The following is a 22,267-nucleotide window of genomic DNA, read 5'->3' on the forward strand; positions in this document are numbered from 1 at the left end:
CAGGGTTACTTACTCCACGTTGGGAAATTCCAGGATATTTGGGAGGTGGAACTTGGAAAAGATGTGTTTGGAGGAGGGAAAGACCTTGGTGTGGTATTATGCCACAAAGCCCACTCCCCAAAGCAGCCATTTTCTTCAAGAGAACTAGCCCCATTGTCTAGAGATTGTAATTCTGGGACAACTCCATACCCCACCTGGATTTTGGTAATCCTAATTTCAATCCTCAAACATTCATTTTTTTTTCTCATGGAGGGAAAGAAAGCTTAAATTAAAAGCACTAAATATCCTAAGAAGACAAGGAGGGCATCCATGAAGAATTAAAACATCACAAGACCGACTGCTTTGATACTATGAATGGGGTGGTAAAACTGTGGAGAAACCCCCCCCCCACAATACTTTCTGTTTAACCGTAACATGGCAATGATAATTTCTTTAAGAAATTCACCTACAAAGCAGAAGCAAACTTTGCATATTGTAGGGTTGCTTATTGTAGGGCTGCAGACTGGGGAGGGCAGGGTTTGAAGAGGGGAGGGACATCACTAGAGTATAATACCATAGAGTGTACCTTCCAAAGCAGCCATCTTCTCCAGGGGAGCTGATCTTAGTCATCTTTAATTGTAATAGCAAATTTCCTGGTGCCAGCTGAGGGCTGGCAACCCTACGCCAGTGACAGGCAGCTCCATGGTGGGACTATGACAATGAGGACACAAACTATGTCTTTGGTAACAGTTGTATACATTTTCTCACTCTTTGTACTTCAGTATTTGCAACTCAGAAGTCTGGTATTATTATTTAAGATAAGGCTCTAACAAAATTGAATTTTAATAGAGTTTAACTGTCGCTTGTTTGGTTGGCAAAAAAAGGTAAGCCTCACTTTGAAATTGGATTAGCAATATTAGTTCTTTCAATTGAATACTGAAAATATGTATTTGCAGTGGGGGGAGAGGTTGTCCAACAACAAAAAATGTACAGACTTAGGACATATAAACACAAACATCACATTTTGTGGGGGAAATACATTTGGAAGGTTTGTTTGTTTGTTTAAAAATTGACAACTACTACCACACCACATGAAGCAGCTGGCTCATTTTGCTTCTTCATTGTTATGAACCCCTTGTGCACTTGAAGAAAATGAGTGTACCTTTGTGAGTCCATCAGATATTCAAGGCTATTAGATTTAAAAATCAATTGAATCTTTTTTTAAAGCAATGAATATTCCTTCTTTGCATTTCCCTCAACAGACTAGCTCAATCTTGTCAGATCTTGGAAGCCAAGCAGGGTCGGACCTGGTTAGTATTTAGAAGGCAGACCACCAAAGAAGGGTTGCTAGGTCTTACCTAGCTGCTTTGGAGGGTGGACTCTATGTCATTATATCCCACTGAGGCCCTTCCCTCCCCAGGCTCTACTCCCAAATATCCAGACATTACACCTAACTTGAATTTGCCAACCCTAGATCATACAGAACCATCACAAGTCTGCTATCAGAAAACAATACCACTTTTCACATGTTCAGTGTGTGGACATTCTATTTGTGCCTGACGTACACTACAGACTGTTATTTGTATGTACACAGTGTCTTTCTCACAGCTGTATGTGTGTTCATTCAACATGCTTTCATCTGGTTTTTCACAGCACTGATCCCTGGGTACAAAACCAGAATGAACTTCCATTCTGATATTCATTAAAAATGATTGTATACACATTTCACATGAATTGTCATGTGTATAGCATAGCATATGAAAAGCTCTTAAAGAAATTGTGTAAGAAAGAAGTCATAGTATAATAATTTTAACTGTTTATATATATCAAAAGTTGATATGTGCAGTATTCCAGTTTTCAGACAGTAGCCTTTTTGGCACTTTCCAACTGTTCTGTTCAGCTATTAATCCCTCCTGTGTTTCCTAAGAATCAACATTCTCTTTAGTTCTACTCCAGTCAATGAGTACATGCAGTTATTTGGTTGGGATGTGGCATGGGACATCTTGTCCTAGTCAGCACATATCTCCCTAAACCATCTCCCTAAAGCTTGTAAAATATGATTGTTTATGAGATATTGATGGCTGGAGGGAAACACTAAAGAACTGAGAGTCATAATTAGAATTCCAATGCTTTTGATCCAATAAAGATTCCATCAATGTCACAGAGAGATGAGTGGTTGTGAATCTTGGAGTCATCATGGCCCATACAAACTGATTTATACACTTACAATGCTGGACAAATGAAGGGCAAAGAATCCATGCCAAACAATTCCAGCAAGGCAACTCCTTACTTATCCTTCGGCTGGCTGCCGAAAATGCACAGACGCTCTGGACTCAGCTGTTTCACATTGCAGAGCTTGGCCAAATAGCTGATGCTTTTGTCCAATCCATCTACATTTAGAGAAACTGCTTCCTTATCAGTAAATCCAAAATTGTATCATGCAGGGTGTATGTATGTGTCTCTGCTGATAAGATTTATTTTTTTTTTGCAAGAAAACAGAATCTGGGCAAATCAACAAGACTTTCTCCCCACCCCCCACAACCAATCCCCCTTGCCAGAGATGCTGGCAGCAATTCTAAACACCTCATTTATTCTGGATTTATAAAGGTCCTCTGTGCAGAATGCAGAGCTTAGCTTTTGACATTTATGTATTCCTTCTCAAGAGACACACTTGTATACACAGAGTATTTTCGTTAAAGGGTGCAAGGATGTGGCAATTAGAAATCAAGCATGTGGTCTGCTGTAAACACTAAGAAAAGTATCTCCGTACATTGCACAAGAAGATCCGCTAAGGCTGCTCCAAGGCATTTCAGTTTTTAAGAAGAGATGTCGACTGTGTCCTTTTATTGCTTAGCCATTTTCCACGTTGTAATAGTAGATACTTTTCTCCCTGAGTAAAGACTGCTATTGTGCTACATACCACTTCTTCAAGGGCAAGCTGCTGAAATTAATTTCATCAAACGGCAAAAGTGATTTCTCAAATAAAAAAAACCCAGACTATTACAGGCTAAGGTGTTTTACAGTTTACTGGTGAACTGTGGATAAACTATTTTTTTAAAGTAGGGAGTGGGTAGGAAGGGACAGAAAAAGAGAGAGGGGCTTCCATTGAGCTTTCTGGCCAGAAGCCAAAGAAAGACATTACAAGAATCACTGTTGGGCCCTGTCCAACCCTATGCAAAGAATTTAGCTATTCTGTACTGTTTAGCATGACTGTTCCCTTATCTGCATTTGCGTTTTTGAGACAGCCCATGCAACTTTCATGACAAAGGCACTGAAGAAATGTAGTGTTTCTAAACACACATACAGCTGCATGTAAAGGAAATAACTGGGCATTAAAGAAACTGATATAATCTCTATCATCCTCACATAAAATGAAAAAGGAAAAAAAAATTCTATAACTTAACTCTCTGAGCAACATTATGAAGGAAGAGACTAATAGACTGGACATCCCTAAACAAGCAGAGTATGAACTTATTCTGCATATTTGGATCCAGTAAATAATGCAATGGGAGAATGTACCTAAATCAGTAAAGAGTCATGCAATATCCATATAGGTCATTACTATATTTGCTCAGTACTTTGTAAGCAAGGGATGCATACAAAGTTTCAAACAAATCTACTTCCTTCTTTCATTGTCATCAGTGTTATTATTAACGATATGCAGAAATTAATTAGTAATGCTGAAAACAGACTACTTTTAAGGAAGGGGGACACAGGTTGATAAGTCCTTGTAAACAGGTATATGCTAAAAGGTCCCAGATAAGGATATAAATGAGGGTTGCCAGCTCTTGCTTGGGAAATTACTGGAAATTTGGGAGCAGGGCCTGCGGATGGCAGAGCCTGGGGAAAGAGATCAGCAAGGCTGTATTAGCGTATACTCTGCTCCCACCCAAAGTGGCCACTTTCTCCAGGGGAACTGATCTCTAGTCTGGGGATCAGCTGAAATTCCAGAACTCCAAGCCCTATTTGGAGTTGGCATCCCTATGCAACAATAGCACAGTGCAGGCTTGGATCATCCCTTACTTTTCAGCAGGGTGATTCTTAACAAAAATGATGCAAAGGGCCAGCCCCAAAACATATGCGCCTTGAAGCCAGTTGACACATTCTTCACCATAAGTAAAGCAAACAACGAAGTTTGCTAATTGTATGAACAGTGCATACTGCCCCACAGTCTGAATGAGAAAAGAATAAGAAGAAAAAGACAGACAGTGACTGTTCTAAGCAGTAGCATTCTGGGGCAGATAATTTTTAACACCCCTCCTTCATTTTCTCCGCCATAAGTCACAGCTGACTTATTGTGACCCCATAGGGTTTCAAAGGCAAGAGAGGTTCAGAGTAGGTTGGCTACTACCTGCCTCCACGTCTGCCCTGCTTAATTTCTGAGATCTGATGAGATCTAGGCTGGGGCTATCCTAGGGTTGCCAAGTCCAATTCAAGAAATATCTGGGGACTTTGGGGGTGGAGTCAGGATACTTTGGGGGTGGAGCCAGGAGACATTAGGGGTGGAGCCAAGATCAAGGCTGTGACAAGCATAATTGAACTCCAAAGGGAGTTCTGGTCATCACATTTAAAGGGACGGCACACCTTTTCAATTCCTTCCTTCCATAGGAAATAATGAAGGATAGGGGCACCTTCTTTTGGGGCTCATAGAATTGGACCCCCTGGTCCAATCTTTTTGAAACTTGGGGGGGGGTATTTTGGGGAGAGGCACTAGATGCTATACTGAAAATTTGGTTCCTCTACCCCAAAAAACAGCCCCCCACAGAGCCCTGGATACCTGCAGATCAATTCTCCATGATTTTCTATGGGAATAAATCTCCATAGGGTTCCCAGCAGACATTTCCCTTCCTTCCCCCTGCTTTCTGACGACCCTGAAGCGGGGAGAGGGTCTCCAAACCGGGGGATCCCCTGCCTCCACCTGGGGATTGGCAACCCTAGACTATCCAGGTCAGGGCCCTTCCTCTATACAGCAAAATTATGTTCATTAATAATCATGATATAAAATGAATAATAATAATAATGACCAGAAAATAGATTCAGGTGGGTAGCCATGTTGGCTCTGAAGGAGCAGAATGAAGTTTGGTCTTAAAGATGCTACTGGATCCAAACCTTGTATTCAATGGCCAGAAAAGAAAAGCAGGCAGTGAAAAATGTCCTGTATTTAACTTTGTATATATAATCATGCCAATAATTTAAAAAAAAATCAGTTTCCAGCACACTATTCTATCACAAGAGCTAGTGTGGTGGAGCGCTTAAAGTGTTGAATTAGGATCTGGGAAATTCAGGTTCAAATCCCATCTCATGCCATAGAAGCTTGCTAGGTGACCTTCGGCCAGTCACAACTCTCAGCCTAGCCCTGACCTGGATAACCCCAGGATCTCGTCAGATCTCAGAAGCTAAGCCAGGCTAACATGGAGGTAAGCAATGGCGAACCACCTTCGAACATTTCTTGCCTTGAAAACCCGTAAGTCAGCTGTGACTTGATTAAAAGAAAATTCCATAACACGACTGGTGTTCTGAGCAGGCACCTGTGAGGGCTTCTGTTCCCCATTTTGAAGCTGAAGAGATGGCCATCCGAAACATCTACAAGGCATTTTTAAGATCAAGGGTCTGCCTTTGTACTTTTCACTAACACTAGCCAAAGTATCACCGATTGCAAGCTTCACAAGACTGTATGTTAAGGAACACACTAGCCACCAAAGAAGGTGCCCCCATCCTCCATTGTTTCTTGAGAACTGAAGACAAACCAGAGAATTTCTGCAGTAGAAACTGAAGGGGAGACATTTTTGCACCCAAGCAGAACCAATGCAATGTACAGGCATAATATTTACTACTGTACTGCTCTAAAATACATTCTGTAACCAAGCAGGATAGAGATGAGACAGTCTTGAGACCAAGAAGCAGGACTTTTTTTGAGCAGGAACGCAGTTCCGGCTGGCTTGGCATCAGGGGTGTGGCCTAATATGCAGATGAGTTCCTGCTCGGTTTTTTCTTCAAAAAAAACCCTGTGTAAAACAATGGTGACGTCAAGGGGTGTGGCCTAATATGCAAATGAGTTCCTGCTGAGCTTTTTCTTTTTAAAAAAGCCCTGCCAAGAAGTGAAAATGAAAGGGAGGGGGGAGACAGAAAAATTAGGTGAAGGGAGACAGAAATGAATGGGAAACATGGGAAAGAGGAAGAGAAATTAAAAGAAGGAAATGTTGTTTTATCTTGTTGCAACATAGCACAGAGGATTTGCCTTTTTGCAGGGGTCTGTAGAGCAGATTTTTCCCTGCAAAAAGGAATCTTAGGTAATGAATTTGGAACTTTTACTAGGATCAGAGGCTAGATTTTCTTCCTAGTTCTGAGATGAGAGAAGTGAGGTACTGAACATTTTTTGTATTTTCCACGGAGGAAGAGGTGGGGCTGGGGGTTGCAATTTCACTTCTCTTTCACAGCTTCCATGAAGCCAGTAAGGAGCACTGATGTGGGTTGTCTGTCATACAGAGTCATATTGGCAGTTGGCACCAGAAGCACTAAGCTCCTGCCACAGGAAAGTCCATTCTTGCTCCATTCTTCACCCTGTTTGAGTGGAGGGGGATCAATGAGAAGGGGTTTTATTCTGGGGACAATCTCTTTTCCAGGAGAAATTATTAGAGAAGTCCTTTTTGTGGCTTATTCCAGCTCTGTCCTCCTTTTGTCTTCTGGGTGTGTTCTACATTTTTCCTAGAGTTATTAGTGGAGCATTTAAGAGCTCCTGGTTTCTTGTTTTCTGTTTCCCCCCTTACTACTGGTTTTGGTTCCAGCAAGGGGCACGAGATTCTCATCACTCTTTTTCAGGGTTACAGAAACGTTTAGGGATGGTAGCTTCAGGTGAATGTTGCTGATAGGGATTTTATGGGAGTTCTAGGACCGTCTCAGGGGGTGCAGAGACTCAAGCTGTTGTTTTAGAAGAAGGATTTGGCATGGCAAGCTTGGTAGCTTTTCCGTGCTTTGCAAGATCTAGCTGAGCTGGATGCAAGGAAAGGGGGGGAGGGGGGGAGAGAGAGAGAGAGAAAGAGAGAGAGAGAGAGAGAGAGAGAGAGAGAGAGACTAGTCTATTGGAGAAAATGACTTGCAGGCTGGCAATTACTGTAGCAGCTATCAGCATGATCTATTCAAGAAGTTTGCTTGAGTCTTGTAAAAAAGGCAAGTTTGCTATGCTCAGAATTCCCTGCACCCCAAATGGCTGCAGTCAAAACTGCATTTTAAAAATAAAAGGGAAGATGTTTGGCCGGAGGCAGCAGGATGTCGCTGGCTTTAAGGGCCCCCTTAATCGGTGCCCAGAGTGGACCGCCCTCTGCCCCACTTGGTAAACCATTGGTTCTAAGACATCTGGCTGGAACTAGTGGCCCAGAATGCTGATTCTGTCTTATGTGGAAAGGGCTGTCTCAGACTGAGAACAGATGTAAAAAATTAAAATGCAGTGTGCGTGATGGGGCGGGGGGGGGGGGGGGAGAAGAGAGGCTGTGGTTAGACCAGGGGTCCCCAACATGGTGCCCAAGGATGCTAACATCTTTTCTGCCACCTGCCAGGTATTTTTAGAAAGTGGACAGGGCCAGGTGGGGCTTCTGCCCAGCTCAGCTTCTGATTGAACACTGGAGATGTGATTGGCTCTACAGATTTTTAAATATGTTGCTTTGGCAGCAGTGCCACCACAGCACATGAATCTTTCTAGTGTGAATGAAGGCAAACATTGGCAGCCATTTTCTGACTAGCTCTGCCTTCTGCGGCAGCCATTTTGTGGCAGCCGACCACTCTGTATCAGAATTCCAAAGATGTCTGCAGGCTCAGAAAGGTTGGGGAGCCCTGGGTTAAATGAATACATAATGTTTCTGCTGTTTCTCCCATGCAACTGCTATCCACCCTTGTATGACATCCTTAAAAAGAGCTACATGCCCACTTAGAAAAGGCTTTTAATTATGTTTGCCAGCCTCCTGAATTCTCTCAGAATGACAATTGATCTCCAGATGCAGAGATCTGTTTCCCTGGAAAGATGGCAACTTCAGAAGATACTCATTTCCTGCCTCAAACTCTGCCCTGCACAGGCTCCACCCCAAATGTCAAACAACTCCCCCTAAACGTAGGAAGATCTAAAGGTAATCCTCCCAGTCAATTAGCAGTCCTCTGGGGACTGGATTTGAATTGGGACTGCAGTGTGGAGGAAGAATGTATTTAACAGTTTCATTCCCACATGCTTTTTTCAATAAAAATTGACTCTGCCCCCTGGAAGATAAGGAAGCAGAAAAAGGCAAGCGAAGTATTTTCTCCCTTTCAGGGCTTATAATAGCATGGGGGCAATGAGTCTGTATGGGGAAAAGGGTTAAACTGATCCAAATCAAGGTTCCATCTGAGTGTTATTTGACCTTAAAAGATCACATCATCGATCTCTTGGGGTCTGACTATATAAATATGGAATATACAAGGATGCTCCCAAATAGGTCATGCATATGACTACTGGATTCTATTAGTGCATCTAGATCACACACATAATTAATTGTACGATATACACCAGAATTGTGACAAGAGGATGCCTACTCCCTCCTCTCTGGGGGCCCTTCCATGAAATGCCCCCAAATGCCCAGATTTAATACATTTCAACTTTAACAGAAGACTGCACTTCTAGTTCTGCATTCCCAATGGCTAGAAACTATGGCACAAAACAGAACGCTGTTTTCCTCACAGACAATTTTGAGATAGGGAAGGCTGTTCAACAGAGGCCAATATGGAAAGAGGAAGAAGAGGAGGAAGAAGGATTATACCCCACCCTTCACTCAGAATCTTAGAGTGGCTTAGAATCTCCTTTCCCTTTCTCTCCTCACAACAGATGCCCTGTGAGGTAGGCGCGGCTGAGAGAGCTCTCACTGAGAACTTGTGGCTGACCCAATGTCACACTAGCAGCTGCATGCGGAGGAGTGGGGAACTATAGAAACAACTGAAACCATATTTTTAAAAGCAGTTTTCTATTTTTGTTGGTTTTTCAGGCATCAAAATGTCAAAGCTTTCAAATGTGTATATGTGCATGTCCACACACACACACACATACATCACCTTTGCAATCTTTGATTAAAGTTTTGGACTACCAGCCAATGCTCTCAGCTGTCAGTTGCTGTTAGTTTATTCTTAGTTCCCATCAGCATCAGGGGAAGTTAATCCTGATTAACATGCATTTGCTTTAAATACATCATATGCACCAACTGAAATAAATTGCATTTTAAGTATTAGAACAGAAGTCTACACAGAAAACAAAAATCATGTAAATGTGCAAGTGCATTTATTACTAGTTTGAGAGTTATTATAGTGTAGCAACTAAGAGACTGGGCTACAAATCAGAAAGTCCTTGGTTTTAATCTTGCCTCTGTCATATCCCAACAAGGTTTCTGTCTCAGCTCAGCATCCATCAAAAATACAAAGACAATTGTATCCACCTACCTTACAAGGTTGTTGTCAGGTCTACAACAAAACAAGGTGTGTGCTGCATTTTAAATGCTTGAAAGATACGTATGGTGTCATCCAAAGCAGAATTGTATCCTCACAGGTTCACAGACTTCTGCTTGAGGGTGACACTTTCAGCATTATTTATGATCAGTGACTTGGTCGCAGAACAGAGTTGTGTGCAGACTGGCTTGATGGCTTGAGCCATCTGGAGATATTTGCTCAGCAAATGCCTTTTGTAAGCTTGTTGCACACCAAATCAATAAGGATTTCTAAATTGCATAGATGGCTCTCTGGAAGACAGATGGTCCCATTTTTTAAGCAGGAGGTGTTAGACTTGGTAGCTGTTCTGTACCTTCTAGCGCTGAGATTTTATGATTAGATTACTATTGAAATAAACACTTCAGTCGCTCTGTTTCCCCTCCCCTCTTCAAAGAAAGCCAACAGCCTACACTTCCCCAATGTCATTAAATAAAACAGAGGGAAGTCTGGGTGGGAAGCCCTGTTGTCAGTCTCCCTAGTCAATCATTGTCTGCCTTGAATCACATTCTCTATGAATTCAGTCCAGAGGACAGCACATAGCTTCATCCACTGAAGGCAAATTTACACAGCCAGGGACACTGAGTTCCCATGGTGAAAGGAATCGGCATCCTCATTACAGCAGGTAGGACATAGCTAAGACACCCAGTTCTTGTGATCCTTCTTCTCACAACGCAGGAAGATACATACCAGATCATATATTGTATCATTCAGGTAAGAGGAAGGATATACATATAGCCATTCCCCACCAAGTATGAGTGGATAAGGAGGAGGAGGAGGAAGAAGAAGAAGAAGAAGAAGAAGAAGAAGAAGAAGAAGAAGAAGAAGAAGAAGAAGAAGAAGAAGAAGAAGAAGAAGAAGAAGAAGAAGAAGAAGAAGAAGAAGAAGAAGAAGAAGAAGAAGAAGAAGAAGAGGAAGAGGAAGAAGAAGAGGAAGAAGAAGACTGCAGATTTATACCCCATCTTCTCTCTGAATCAGTCTCAAAGCAGCTTACAATCTCCTTTATCTTCTTCCCCAACAACAGACAACCTGTGATGTAGATGGGGCTGAGAGAGCTCTCCCAGAAGCTGCCCTTTCATGGACAACTCTTGTGAGAGCTATGGCTGACTCAAGGCCATTCCAGAAGCTGCAAGTGGAGGAGTGGGGAATTAAACCTGGTTCTCCCAGATAAGAGTCTGCACATTTAACCACTACACCAAACTGGGTCACTTTTATTTATTTACTACGCTTTTATTCTGCCTTTCCTTTGAGACATTTCTTTCCTCCTTTGTCTTATTCTCACAATAACCCTGTGAGGAGGTTAGACTGAGAGACAGTACTGCTGGCTGAAGGTTACCAGCTGAGCTTCCATGGTAGAGTGGGGATTTGAACCTGAGTTTCTGATATTCTAATCTGATACTCCACGCACTCTGGCTCTCTTTTTTCTATGCACAGTCTAGTTCAGCCACTTAATTAAAGAACAGTAACAGTGATACATCCTCACCTTGATAGCCCAGGCTAGCCCAGTCTCCTCAGATCTCGGAAGCTAAGCAGGGTCAACCCTGCTAATATTTGGAAGGGAGACCTCCAAGGAATACCAGGCTCATGATGCCGAGGCAGGAAATGGCAAGCATATCTCTTGCCTTGAAAACCCTGCAGGGTTACCATAAATTGGCTGTGACCTGAGAGCAAAAAACAAACAAAACAAAATACAGCCCTACACTGTTAGGACCTCTACTTAAAACACACAGCAGTGGCTCTGTGATTTTTATAGTGTTTAATATCTAATGCATCTCAGGACAGTGGCTTTGCATTTAGGCCACAGTCCAGCCATGGCTTGTGTCTTCTCACACAAGTCAAAAATGCACACAGTGTGAATGCCCCCCTTTGATCTAACAGTTAAGACCGGATTATTTCCTTCACTGTGACCCACGGCTGTCCCTTTCGTTCCTGCTTATGTGAGTGACATGCACCACCAGCTGCAGTGGGGAGTGTCACTCTTGGCACCATTAACCCATTTCTGTCCTGATAAGGTACTGAATTTAGTTTCCATTCTGGGCTCTGACCTTTTACATCAATGTATCATGTGCGAGCAGTTTACCACAGAGACATGCCAAAGATCTGATCGTACAGAAGGGCAGAAATCCCTGGGTGGACAGGCCATGACATGTTTGGGGGATGGAGGACCTGTTTTGCTCTGCACCTAAATTTCTTGTCCCCATTATGAAGTGGGACATTGTTCAAAAACCTCTGTACAGATCCATCTCATACTGAGATTCAGTGCTGTGCAGTGGCAGAAGTAAATTTTAAGCCACGCTCACTGAGCAACCCTGGCCTGTCTGAGCCTAACCTACTTAACAAGGTTGTTGTGAGGATAAAATGGAAGGGAGAACACCATGCATGCAGGCCTGAGCTTCTGGGAGGAAGGTTGGCATAAAAATGTACTAGACAGACATTCTATTTTATTCCTTAGTTGCATTGCTAAGTGGGAACTGTTTCACTGACCTTAAGATTGCTGCAAGCCAAGTCAGTAACCAGAACTAATTCACTGTAAGGACAAAAATGAATTTGCCAAGGAGTGAATATTATTTGCCAATGGGGTATCGTGGGGAGGGAAGACAATTGCTTTTTAAGTATATGTAAACTTTGCAATGAGGAATACAAAATAAACCTTTGGATTTTTTTTAAACAAACCTGAAAACATTTCAAGAACTCATCTGATGAAATGAGCCTTTTAGTAGGAATGCAGTATATGATTCCTACGATTTAGTAGGAATATAGTATATGATCTAAGGTAAACCAAATGTAGTTTGCAAATGCCCCATTGAAACATACTCCTGAAAGGTCTTTGACAAGGCAACTTTGCCATCAACCTTCAAGGTGTCAGAATAATTCCAGTTTTAGTTTCTAGTAAACTTTAGCAACAATTATTCATACAATTTAAATTTGTCCAAGATAGAACTATCATAGGATAAGGAAATCCAGTCTTTGTAAGTTTCTGAGGCCAGAAATGAGAGAGAATCACCAATGAAATATCCTGACTCTACAAATTCCTTCGACAGGCAAAGGTGTCCCACCCACCCCTCCCAACCCCGTGAATGAGAGCTTATCGGGATCTGACTCTTTAATTATCATGACTATTTAAAGGTTATCACCCCCAATACATTCACAAATCATTTCCCTTTATGTTAATTTCTGTGACTGTGGTCCTTAGCCCATAAACTGTCACAGGGAATTACTCTATTAATTTATCAGTTGACTAGCTGCCCAGCGATTAATAATTATGAAGGATTCAAAAAGCCATGTCGGAATATTTGTTGTGACCTTTTGAGGACTGATGGGAGGGGGGAGGACAATCTCATAAGGTACCGAGCAACTTTCATCTCCTTCAAAGGGATGACAAAATATGTGTGGACAGGTACCCATGCATAATGGGAGCAGAAACTCCGACTGGATCCATGGCATAATCCTTACATGACGCAAGACTGGAATCCATAAAATGAGCCCAATTGTAACATGTCTATTGCCTTTGGATTTTTAAAGAAAAGTTCAGCATCTGAGACTGACACTGAACCAAGCAGAAGTTTTCAAAATTCTGCTGTCTTCACTATAGAACAATCCCATTTAAACCAGGCTATGTGAGAACTGAAGTCTAAATCTCAACAGACAATTCATCTGAGTGCAGGATACCTTTGTATAGCTCTGCTTTCACCAGTGAGGTACTAATTCTTCAATTGATATGTGGAAGTCCAGAATTTGAAGGGCCTGGCTTTAAAATAAACAAGCAACTCAGATCAAACCTAATATAAAACAGACAAGGGGCTTTTAAACAGCAGATCTGAAAGCAAAGAATGTTGTCTTTCTTTCTTTCTTTCTTTCTTTCTTTCTTTCTTTCTTTCTTTCTTTCTTTCTTTCTTTCTTTCTTTCTTTCTTTCTTTCTTTCTCTTTCTTTCGAAGGGAAAAATAAAGATGTTTTACAGATTGCTGTATGGAGCATTACATTTTCTGTAATCCTTAACATTTTGAATTTGTTCTAAGAGCTTACTAGAACTCTGTTTTGACCAAATTCAAAAGGGCCATGTCAGGAAGAGGAATCAGTGAAAAATAAAGACCATTTGCTGCATAAATCACCAGAAAAGGACCAAAGAACAGGAAGATCCCAACAATTTGGGCCACTTAATGAAAATAAGTTGCCCATTGTACTAGCTGAACAGTTTACTGGATGACTGAACTGGAAGAGATCCAGGGGGAAAAAACTTGGATTCCTCCTTCCTTTCCCTCAAATAACATTTGCCTCCAGCTTTGTAAGCAATTGGTTTTGTGATCTGGAGAAATTAAAGACAAGATATAATATTGGGTCTTCTATTTCTTTAAAAGAAAGCTGAAGAATGAGTCTGTAGGTCACATACCGCTTGGGGGCTGGAGTTGGATGCCATCAGTCTCTGCTGTTGCATCTCTCAGAATAACCGCTTTTGTGCAGTTTGTGTTCATTTGTTTCCAAAAAAAAAAGATGTGTGTTAATCCTGGATACATTTCAGCTCTTGTAAAATGACTTTAAAAAAAAAGATCATCCAAAGACTTATTTCTGGGCAAAGGTTGACCAAAAGAAACCATCAGCTTCCTAATGCCACCATATTACCCGGCACTAATGCTTCAGATATCGTCTGGAAAATGTCAGACTAAGCTATTCCCTTAATCAAAGCAATGTAGTTATTTAAGCCCTTGACTGATAGTCACAATAATTAACTAAAACATGAAATATGGATCTGGATACAAGTAAGAGACAAATTAGTATTGGAAGGCTGGATTTAATAATCATCTAAAAGGGACCATCTGTTAATATCAGTCCTTTCCCTTGATCTCTGACGTGTATTCACAATATAGACACAGACAGATGTTGTGGAAGTTGTTACTAATAGAACTCTGCTACTATAGTAAGTAACTATACATTTTTTCAAGTATGCAACGCATCACGAGTACCAATTTTTATGCATCTAATATGGGTCAATAAAGTAAATTAGCACACTTGGATCAAGCGTGAACCACTGGATGGACAAAGCTTCATTCTCTCTTCGTCAGTGTTCTAGTGAACTATTATGTCCATTGTCTAAATCAATTTGGTGTTTCTTTCAATTAACAACAGGAATAAGCTAACTCATGCTTGTTTGAATTTGCTGCTAAAATAGCAGATCCTAGTGGAAAACAATGAATTTGAATGCAGAAAGCAATTGGATTAGAGTATTTTTTTAAAAAAACAACAACAAAGGAATTCCCATGTTGGATTTTTTGCTTTCTTCATTTCAATATACTTTGCAGAAAAAAAAGAGAAGGTTGAAGAGGAGAGAGACGTTCATTGATTGTATACTTCTCACAGATAGAGGTCACTAATGGACTGAATTTGAATCACTATGGCTGAAACCACAAAGTTATGTGAAAGTAATCTACTGAAAAATGAACTCACTTTGAGATTAAAAACACCGGGTGCAGAAATGACTAAAACACTCTCCTTCATGGAAACAAACAATGTTATCTTAAGAGGAACCCTTTCCTTCATCTATAAAGTGCAGCAGAATTTAACCTGCAGTTTTTAACCTGCTTGAACACTCCTGCCTGTTTTCAAACAAGTAAAACTACATTTCTGTTGCCAGAGAAGGGGACAAAGAATCAAATCAGCAAGGACACATTTGCTGCTCTGACTATTACCATTTACATTCCTAATTAGTGCCTAAACCCATCCAAATGCTTTAAAAAAAATGGGTGGAGATGGGGTTGTTGTTGGCAGATAAGACTTGTTTTATATCAGACTCCTCAGCACACCAGGATACAATCTTGATTTATAGCAATTGCACAAATTAAAACCAGAGACTGAAAGTCAAATGCAGATAAAAATCACATCGTACTCCACCCCGTTTATGTGTGTTCAAGAATGAGTAAATCTGCAGTCTAGTCTGTGTGCAATCCACCAATTTTCTCTAAGCCCAGTGCTTCTGAAAAAGCAGTGTCCAGCACTGTGACAACAGGCCTGTTTGCCAGCAATGGCTGGGTCCACTTTTTGGCAGCACTCAGCCTGTACCCTCCTTGTTTTTTTAGTAACATTTCCATACCACCTGAAAATAACTAGATCAGCTTAGAAATGAGATGGAGTTCAAGATATATGTGCAAGTAACTCCATATCTCCAGAGAGGGCCTAAAGGAACTGCATGTACCTTGCAGAGGAGATCCTGGGAATAGGTTGAGAGAGAGCAGATCCAGTTCATAGAAGGGGAGAATAGGACACTTGGGAAACAGACAGTGAGGCAGAGAAAGTGACATTATCCTGGAGAGATAGGAATGACTGGCAGTGTGTGCGTGTGTGGGGGGGAGATCTCACTCTTTAACCCTGGAAACCAAGCAGAGGGGTGGAGGGTGATGGTCATCTTAAGGGAAACATCACTTTTGTGCCCTAGTCCTATTGCATCTAAACAGAAAGGGCTAGTTACGCAAGAAATCCTTCCCTCTGTGCGTTCTTCACTGAGATCAGTTACTGCAATTTTAGAAAGGCCTATTTGCCAGTTTTGTCCCTAGATGTACAGCCACCACTGCCAACAACAGTGTAAATCCCACAGTGGGCCTTTTCTTTAAATATAAAGATACATCAAGTCTTTAGGAGGGAGTAGTGTAAAAGGACATCTTCTCCCATGGGTGCCTGCTGGATACACCTTCCCTTGAGGGCCTATGCTTTTGGTTTCTCTTGAATCCAGGATGGATTTGCAAATGTCTTCAAAGACCGTTTCCACTAGCCACACAGATCTGTGAAGGAACTCCATAAGAGTTTTGCTCCAGTGCAGACTAAGCATGGACTGATCTGATTAGTTTGTAAGCACTGAGTGATTAAGAGGCAGTAAATAAACTGGACAGGTCAAGTGTGTGTTTACACGCTTCTTTATCTGACACCCCCCCTCCCCAATCTCCTTCTACCTCTATCTGCTTCCTTTCTTGTCCTCCTAAATTGTATCCTTCATGAGTGGGAAAAAAAATATCCAGCAACAGAAGAAATCTAATCAGCACTTTCTATAGGCAAACAGGGTTTTTGCATGGATTTGTGCCTTGGACTTTATTAGCTTATTGTAAGCTTTAAAACAGATTTCCTCCATTAAAATTAATTAAAAGTGCCTGTTGACTGACTCTCATTCCAAAGAAGAAGGCTGATAGCTTATCTCAGAGTTTGCAGCTTTTCTTTAATTGTTTTTGTTTTTTAAAATGATGTTTTATCTTACACTGGAGAAAGCTGTTTTAAGACCACCCCACCCCCCTTCTTTTTGGCTTATTTGGAGCCATCATTTGTCTCACCAGCCTATGTGAAAACAAGGCTGCTGCCCATTTGATAGTCTTCAGATACAGTTTCTACCTTCATCTGCCCCCCCCCCATAAAATCTGCTTTTATGGAGCTATCAATGGGAATCTTGAATACCAAGGCAATTTGCAGTTGCCACCCTGCATCCCCCTCCATCTGAATTTCATAAGGCTTGTCAGCACTGACTAACCTTCTGTCTCTTCCCAGCCTGTCTGCCTTATCTTTCCGAGTTCTCCTCTCCAAAGAAGATCTTTTCCCCCCAATTTCACTCCTTCCCTCCCCCAGTACAGCCCTCCTTCCAGATGTATAGCTAGTATAGCCGGGCTCCTGAAGGTAGGAAGGGGTGTGCGTGTATCTGCTTGTCTCAATTAGAGCTAGGAAACTGACGGAGGATACATTTGGAAGCACTAACGAGTCATTGGTGAATGACGTACAAACTAAAAAAGATACAGAAAAAAAAGATATATATATATTACCTGGCTGTGCTGTCGCGTTCTTTCTCGCACTGGTTCGCACGCGCGCGCGCTCCCAAACACCTCGACTGAAAGGTAGCGAGCGGTCTAGAACCGCCACCCTCTTTCCCCGGACGCTAGTCACATACAGCCATTGACAAATTTCGCCGCGGTCATGCCTGCATGTATGTCCCTGTCACGCGCGCCCATTCACACGCGAGCGCACACGCATGTATGATAGGGTATGACAGGAGGCGGCTACTGATCTGCCTCCTCTAGCACAGAATCCGATCTCGGGTGGCTGCCTAACTTTCTTGCTCTCCGGAGAGGGGACTGCGGGGGGGGGGGGGGGAGGGAAGGGCTCCGAACCGGCTTGGGGGAGGGGAGATCCGGAGGGGAGCCCCGAAAAAGCCCCACGGTGGTACCTGCACGCTCCGCCGGTCGCCCCCCTCCGGCTCGGCTCGTAATCCTCTCGGCGCCTTTGGGCCCCCCCTGGGCGACCAAAGTTTGGCAGCCGCAGCGTTGCCTCCTGCGCGGCGCCCTTGCTTGCCTCGGGCGATATCCAATGCGGGACCAAAACGCAGCCGGGATCCCAAGCGCCTCCCTGCCGCGGGGTCCTCCTCTGCTCCCCCTCGGGCGGGTGGCGGCGCTTGTCTCTGCCGCCGCCTCTGCGGAGCGATCCCTTCACTTTCTTTCGCCTTCCTCTCTTACGAGGCAGCGGCGGCATCATCCTCCCCCTGTCTCCTCCGACGCGCAGCCCAGAGCTCCGGCATCCCCGATAATGCCCTCCTTCCCCGTCTCTTTCGCCCTCTCTCCAGTTCCACCTCCCGAGAGAAGATGGGGCGGGGTGGGGGGAAGAGGTTGGCACCGAAGGCCAGGGAGGAGGTGCTGAAAAGAGCAGAGAGCCCCCACTCGAGCCCGCTGGCAGTTTTCTCTCGGTCCTGGGAGAGCGGGAGAGAGGCTTAGCTGGGGGGAGAAGGCGCAGGCAGGTCCCTGGAAAAGCTCGAGAAGCCTCAACCCATGCAGACGTGCATGCGTGCGCGCGTGTACCCCTCTCGGAGGGTTGTGTGTGTGCGCGTGCCTCCCTCCCTCCTTCCTTCCTTTCCTCCGAGTCCAGCGCCTGCTTCCAGCCAGGGCTTTGTAGGTTGATCTTCGCAGTAATGAGGTCTCCAATCTGACTATTCCCTGCTAATGGAAGCCGTGCCTTTTTCTCCCCCTTTTCCTTGCCTGACACCCCAGGGAGATGTTTACAGTAATGAATTCACTTGATAGCCATCGCTCCCTCTCTCGGCTTCGGAGTCCCTCCCACAGTTCGAGTTTAAAGAATGCTTGGAAGGCAGGGCTGCAACCGAAAAGCTTTCCAAGAGGCAAAGGAGGGCTAGGATCCCCCCCCCTCCCTCCTTAAAAAAAAAATAAATCCTTAACCCTCCCTTCACTGAAATGATCCGCCGCCAAAGCGACGTGTCTGCCTTGGATCAGTTCACCCTTTTGGTGGGACGCATCTATCAGACAGAATACGGGAAAGAGTATACCGCCGGGCAGCCTAGGAGCTCCGAAATCTGCCTGTGCTCTCAGCCTTGGGCTTGCGGGCGACCGCGTGTGCGATTAGCAGCTTTAATTGCCCCAATACAGGCACTTTGTCAAATCTTCCCAGAAGACTAGGCTGCTGGTATACCGGACGCTCCACCCAACAGGTTGCCAGTCGGGGGCTGGGTTTGTTTGGGCTTTTGGTGGCAGAGAGCAGATGGATACTCTTTCCAGAGGCAGAGAATATGAAACGAAGAAACTTCTCCTGCTGTGATATATTCATGATAGTTATTAAGAAGGGAAAGGGGGGGGGGGGCTCTTCTCCCAAGGGGCCTGCTTTCATGTGAACTCAACCTAGGGTGTGCATTTTTTTAAAAAATGAACTTTTTAATCTGGGAAAATCAAATCGATAAATATATCAGCCGATTTCCCCTCGGAGAAGGAGATCTGTTTTCTGTTATCTTGACTTTTCTAAACTGCTGGAGAAACCCAAGAATATTTATCGCCACATGTCTCCCTGCCACAGATATACATAAATACCCCCCAAGCATTTGGCGTAAACCAGAAAGCCATTAAAAAGGGGAGGAGAAAGTCGAAGTCTCAGAAATGGGATGGGACTCTCGGCATGTTTTGGTAGCTCTACAATAAATTGGCATGGCTATACCCTATGGAAGGTTGTTACAATACAAAGGCCAGAAGAGAGAGAGGTTGTATCTGCTGGATCTTGCTGGTTAAAATATACATTAACCAGACTGCATGTTTTACATTATTTTTAGCGCCAGGGGTGGAAGAAAATTGGTAAAACTGATCAATGCCATGTGTCCAATAGAAGGGTTAGAGGAGAATTTTTTTTAAAGCATTTGAAATCCTGTAGGGATTTTCCTTTCCTCTTCCCGCTGACTTGTATTTTACGACCATCTGGAGTTCAAAAACGGAGTCACTTGACGCGGATATCTCAATTTTATTCTAAATTCATTGAAAAGTGAGCTCTGGGGGCTTTCACACGTGCATTTTCATCAGCTTGATGACAGTGGTTGATTACCATAGGCAAACGGACCCCTCCAAAACAGACACAGTACCAAAGACGAACCGGTTCTTTTTGCCTCTCACACAATGTCATTTCAGACATTCAACTGTCAATCATCAAGTGTACAGCGCAGGGATCAAACACAGAAAACACAAGTGAGGCGCACAGGCCTGCGCCAGCCGGGCCTAAATTATGCTTGCTTCTCTATCCTGAAGGTGCCTGGAGCAAAATACCTTGCAGACGTTAAGCGGCTGGCAGAATGGCCCCTTCCTCTCCGTTCACACGTTTAATCAAACCCTTCTCTTTTGCCTTAGCCAATTGGATTTCCGTGTTCACTGCTATACACTGAAAGGCGGAGCAAGACGTCTATAAGAGGGCCTGCAAGAGCTCCAAAGCCAAGTCAGCTGCACCAAAGATAAGATATGTGGTAAAAAGCAATGGATACCAAAGGAAAGGTGGCCGGCCTGCCTGACTATTCTCACCAAGGGCTTCCACTCAGGGGATAAAATGGGCAAAACCCAGATTTGGAAATGCAAACAGCTCAAGGCAAACTAGTAACTGCACTTCCATGGCCATACTCTACATGCACCAACCCCATCGCTGGTATCTATACACGGCTCCGTATGGAGATTCGTGTTGACACTTGCCTTCACACTGGCGGGACTGCCTGGCTCCCAGCACCTAACGATGGCCTAGTTGCAGGGCCTCCCCCACACACATGATTCCACTCCCCCACCAGGCCCTGTCCTCTGAGAAATCACTCCTCGTCTGACCCTGAAGGGAGAAGCTCGAGAAAGGTCTGGTGAAGCAAAGCCAGCCGCGTCTGAAACGGAAGCGCCGTCAGTCCGAGAGAGCTGGCACCGAGATTTTTAAAAAATCCACCGACATGGAAATGATTACCAGTGCACCGGAGGGAGGGGGTGGGTGCCGTTATCGGTGTTGTTTCCTGGGTACCTTGGAAGAATTAAGGAAGGAGCCAGACTCCAGTGAGTTAAAACAGGGCTTTTTAAGAGCCAGAAAGCTACCAAGGAACCCGTCTGCGGAGGAGGGGGGAGGCAGTCGCAGGGCAATGAATGACTGATGGGGGATAAAGAGGGGGCTTTGTTTTTTTTAATAGTGAATTTGGATTAAAGTGGGGGGGGGGTAAATGAGTGGATTCCATAAAAGACACTGGATTTCACTAGTTAATTGATTCTGGGAGCTTTCACCCCCCCCCCGGGGGGGGAGTTAGAGAAGCAGCTTCGCTTGCAATATTTTCCTGGAAGTAAATCCTACTGAATAAAATGGGACCGAATCTGAGTACACTAGGCTTACTCTCCTTTTTCTTTAAAGATCCAATCTTTGCCTCTGGATTCCCCTCTGTGCCTGGGTGTAAATCTCGCGGGACTCAATAGAGGTTACTCCCGAGTAGACTGTAGACACGCCGGACCTAAAGCCGCGCGGCAAACAGGTGAAACGGGCGAGTTGCTCCGGTTTCTGGCTGTCCTCCGAAGCGCAGAGGCAGCAAGGCATCGAGCAGTTCCACGTGGATGAGTGGAGCGGGAGGGGGGAGAGCAATTGATAAGAAGCGCGCCTAAACCTGTTGGATGGGGAATGAATCCCGCCACAGAACACCGCCAAGCCGGGTCTGCCAGCTGCTGGTCGGGGCGGCATTGCCCCGCAGAGGACCGACTCTGGCGTAAGTGGCTACAGGATGGCAGGCAGGTAGGCTACTTTCTCACAGACAGGCAGTTCAGTCCTCTCTGGCTGGAGTTTCCCCCGGTCCCTCTCGCCCCTTTTACACTCATGCAGAATCTAACCTACACGCATCTGGTTCCCCCTCTGCAACTGAACACTGGGAGGCAGAAATGCCCTGGGTTCTTTTTCCCCCCCTTCTTCTTCCCGGTACACACTTTTTTAAAAAAGCAGATGGTGAAGGGAAGCGTCTGCAGAAGGAGAAAAGCCGCTTTTTACCTGATGAGACAGTCGTGGCTCTTCCTTTGGATCTCACCCAAACCCCACTGGGTCAGGAAGGTGGAGAGGGAAGCAGCTGGATTCCTGCATTGTACTGATTTAAGGATCACCGCCAAGGCCTGGCTTTGTTCCATAGCTGGCAAGCGCCCCGATCCTCCTCATAATCACCGCCTTCCCCCGGCTAGATGATTCTCTCTCCCAGAGGGCGAGGAGCAAAGAGATCTCCCGGAGCCTCTGTTCAGCCGGTCATTCAACCCAGATGCGCCAAGAGTGGAGGGAATTTTTTTAATGCCTCTTTTGTGTGTGAGGTGCGTGGAGGATCGAACCTCTGTCCCCGCCACAGATCCCGAAGGGCGAAGGTCTCATTCAGTGAAACCCACGGCCTGCAGACCCCAAGGTTCCCATCTTCTCAAAGTGCAGGGCTGCTGACGGCTTTCAAGCGAGGGGCTGCAACAGCGGCGGCGACGGCGGCAGCAACACGCAGCGTCGCCCGCTCTGAACAGCGCCTTCCTCGAAACTCGACCG

The 22,267-nt window shown here is 44.3% G+C and overlaps 1 protein-coding gene across 2 annotated transcripts in view; it reads right to left on the minus strand.

The window, feature by feature from the left end:
* FLRT2 (fibronectin leucine rich transmembrane protein 2) overlaps positions 1-22,037 on the minus strand; it is a 121,613-nt gene extending 99,576 nt beyond the window's left edge. The window contains exon 1 of one of the 2 annotated variants that reach the window (XM_060261326.1): positions 21,743-22,037. The gene's annotated coding sequence lies outside the window, so the exon portion shown is untranslated. Of the gene's footprint in view, positions 1-17,660; positions 18,070-21,742 lie in introns of those variants that run through there. The other variant, XM_060261327.1, reaches the window with a different exon arrangement.
* Between the last annotated feature and the right edge of the window lie 230 nt (positions 22,038-22,267).

The sequence above is a fragment of the Heteronotia binoei genome, chromosome 21 (assembly GCF_032191835.1).
Source record: "Heteronotia binoei isolate CCM8104 ecotype False Entrance Well chromosome 21, APGP_CSIRO_Hbin_v1, whole genome shotgun sequence".
In the NCBI taxonomy this organism is placed as follows: Eukaryota; Metazoa; Chordata; class Lepidosauria; order Squamata; family Gekkonidae; genus Heteronotia; species Heteronotia binoei.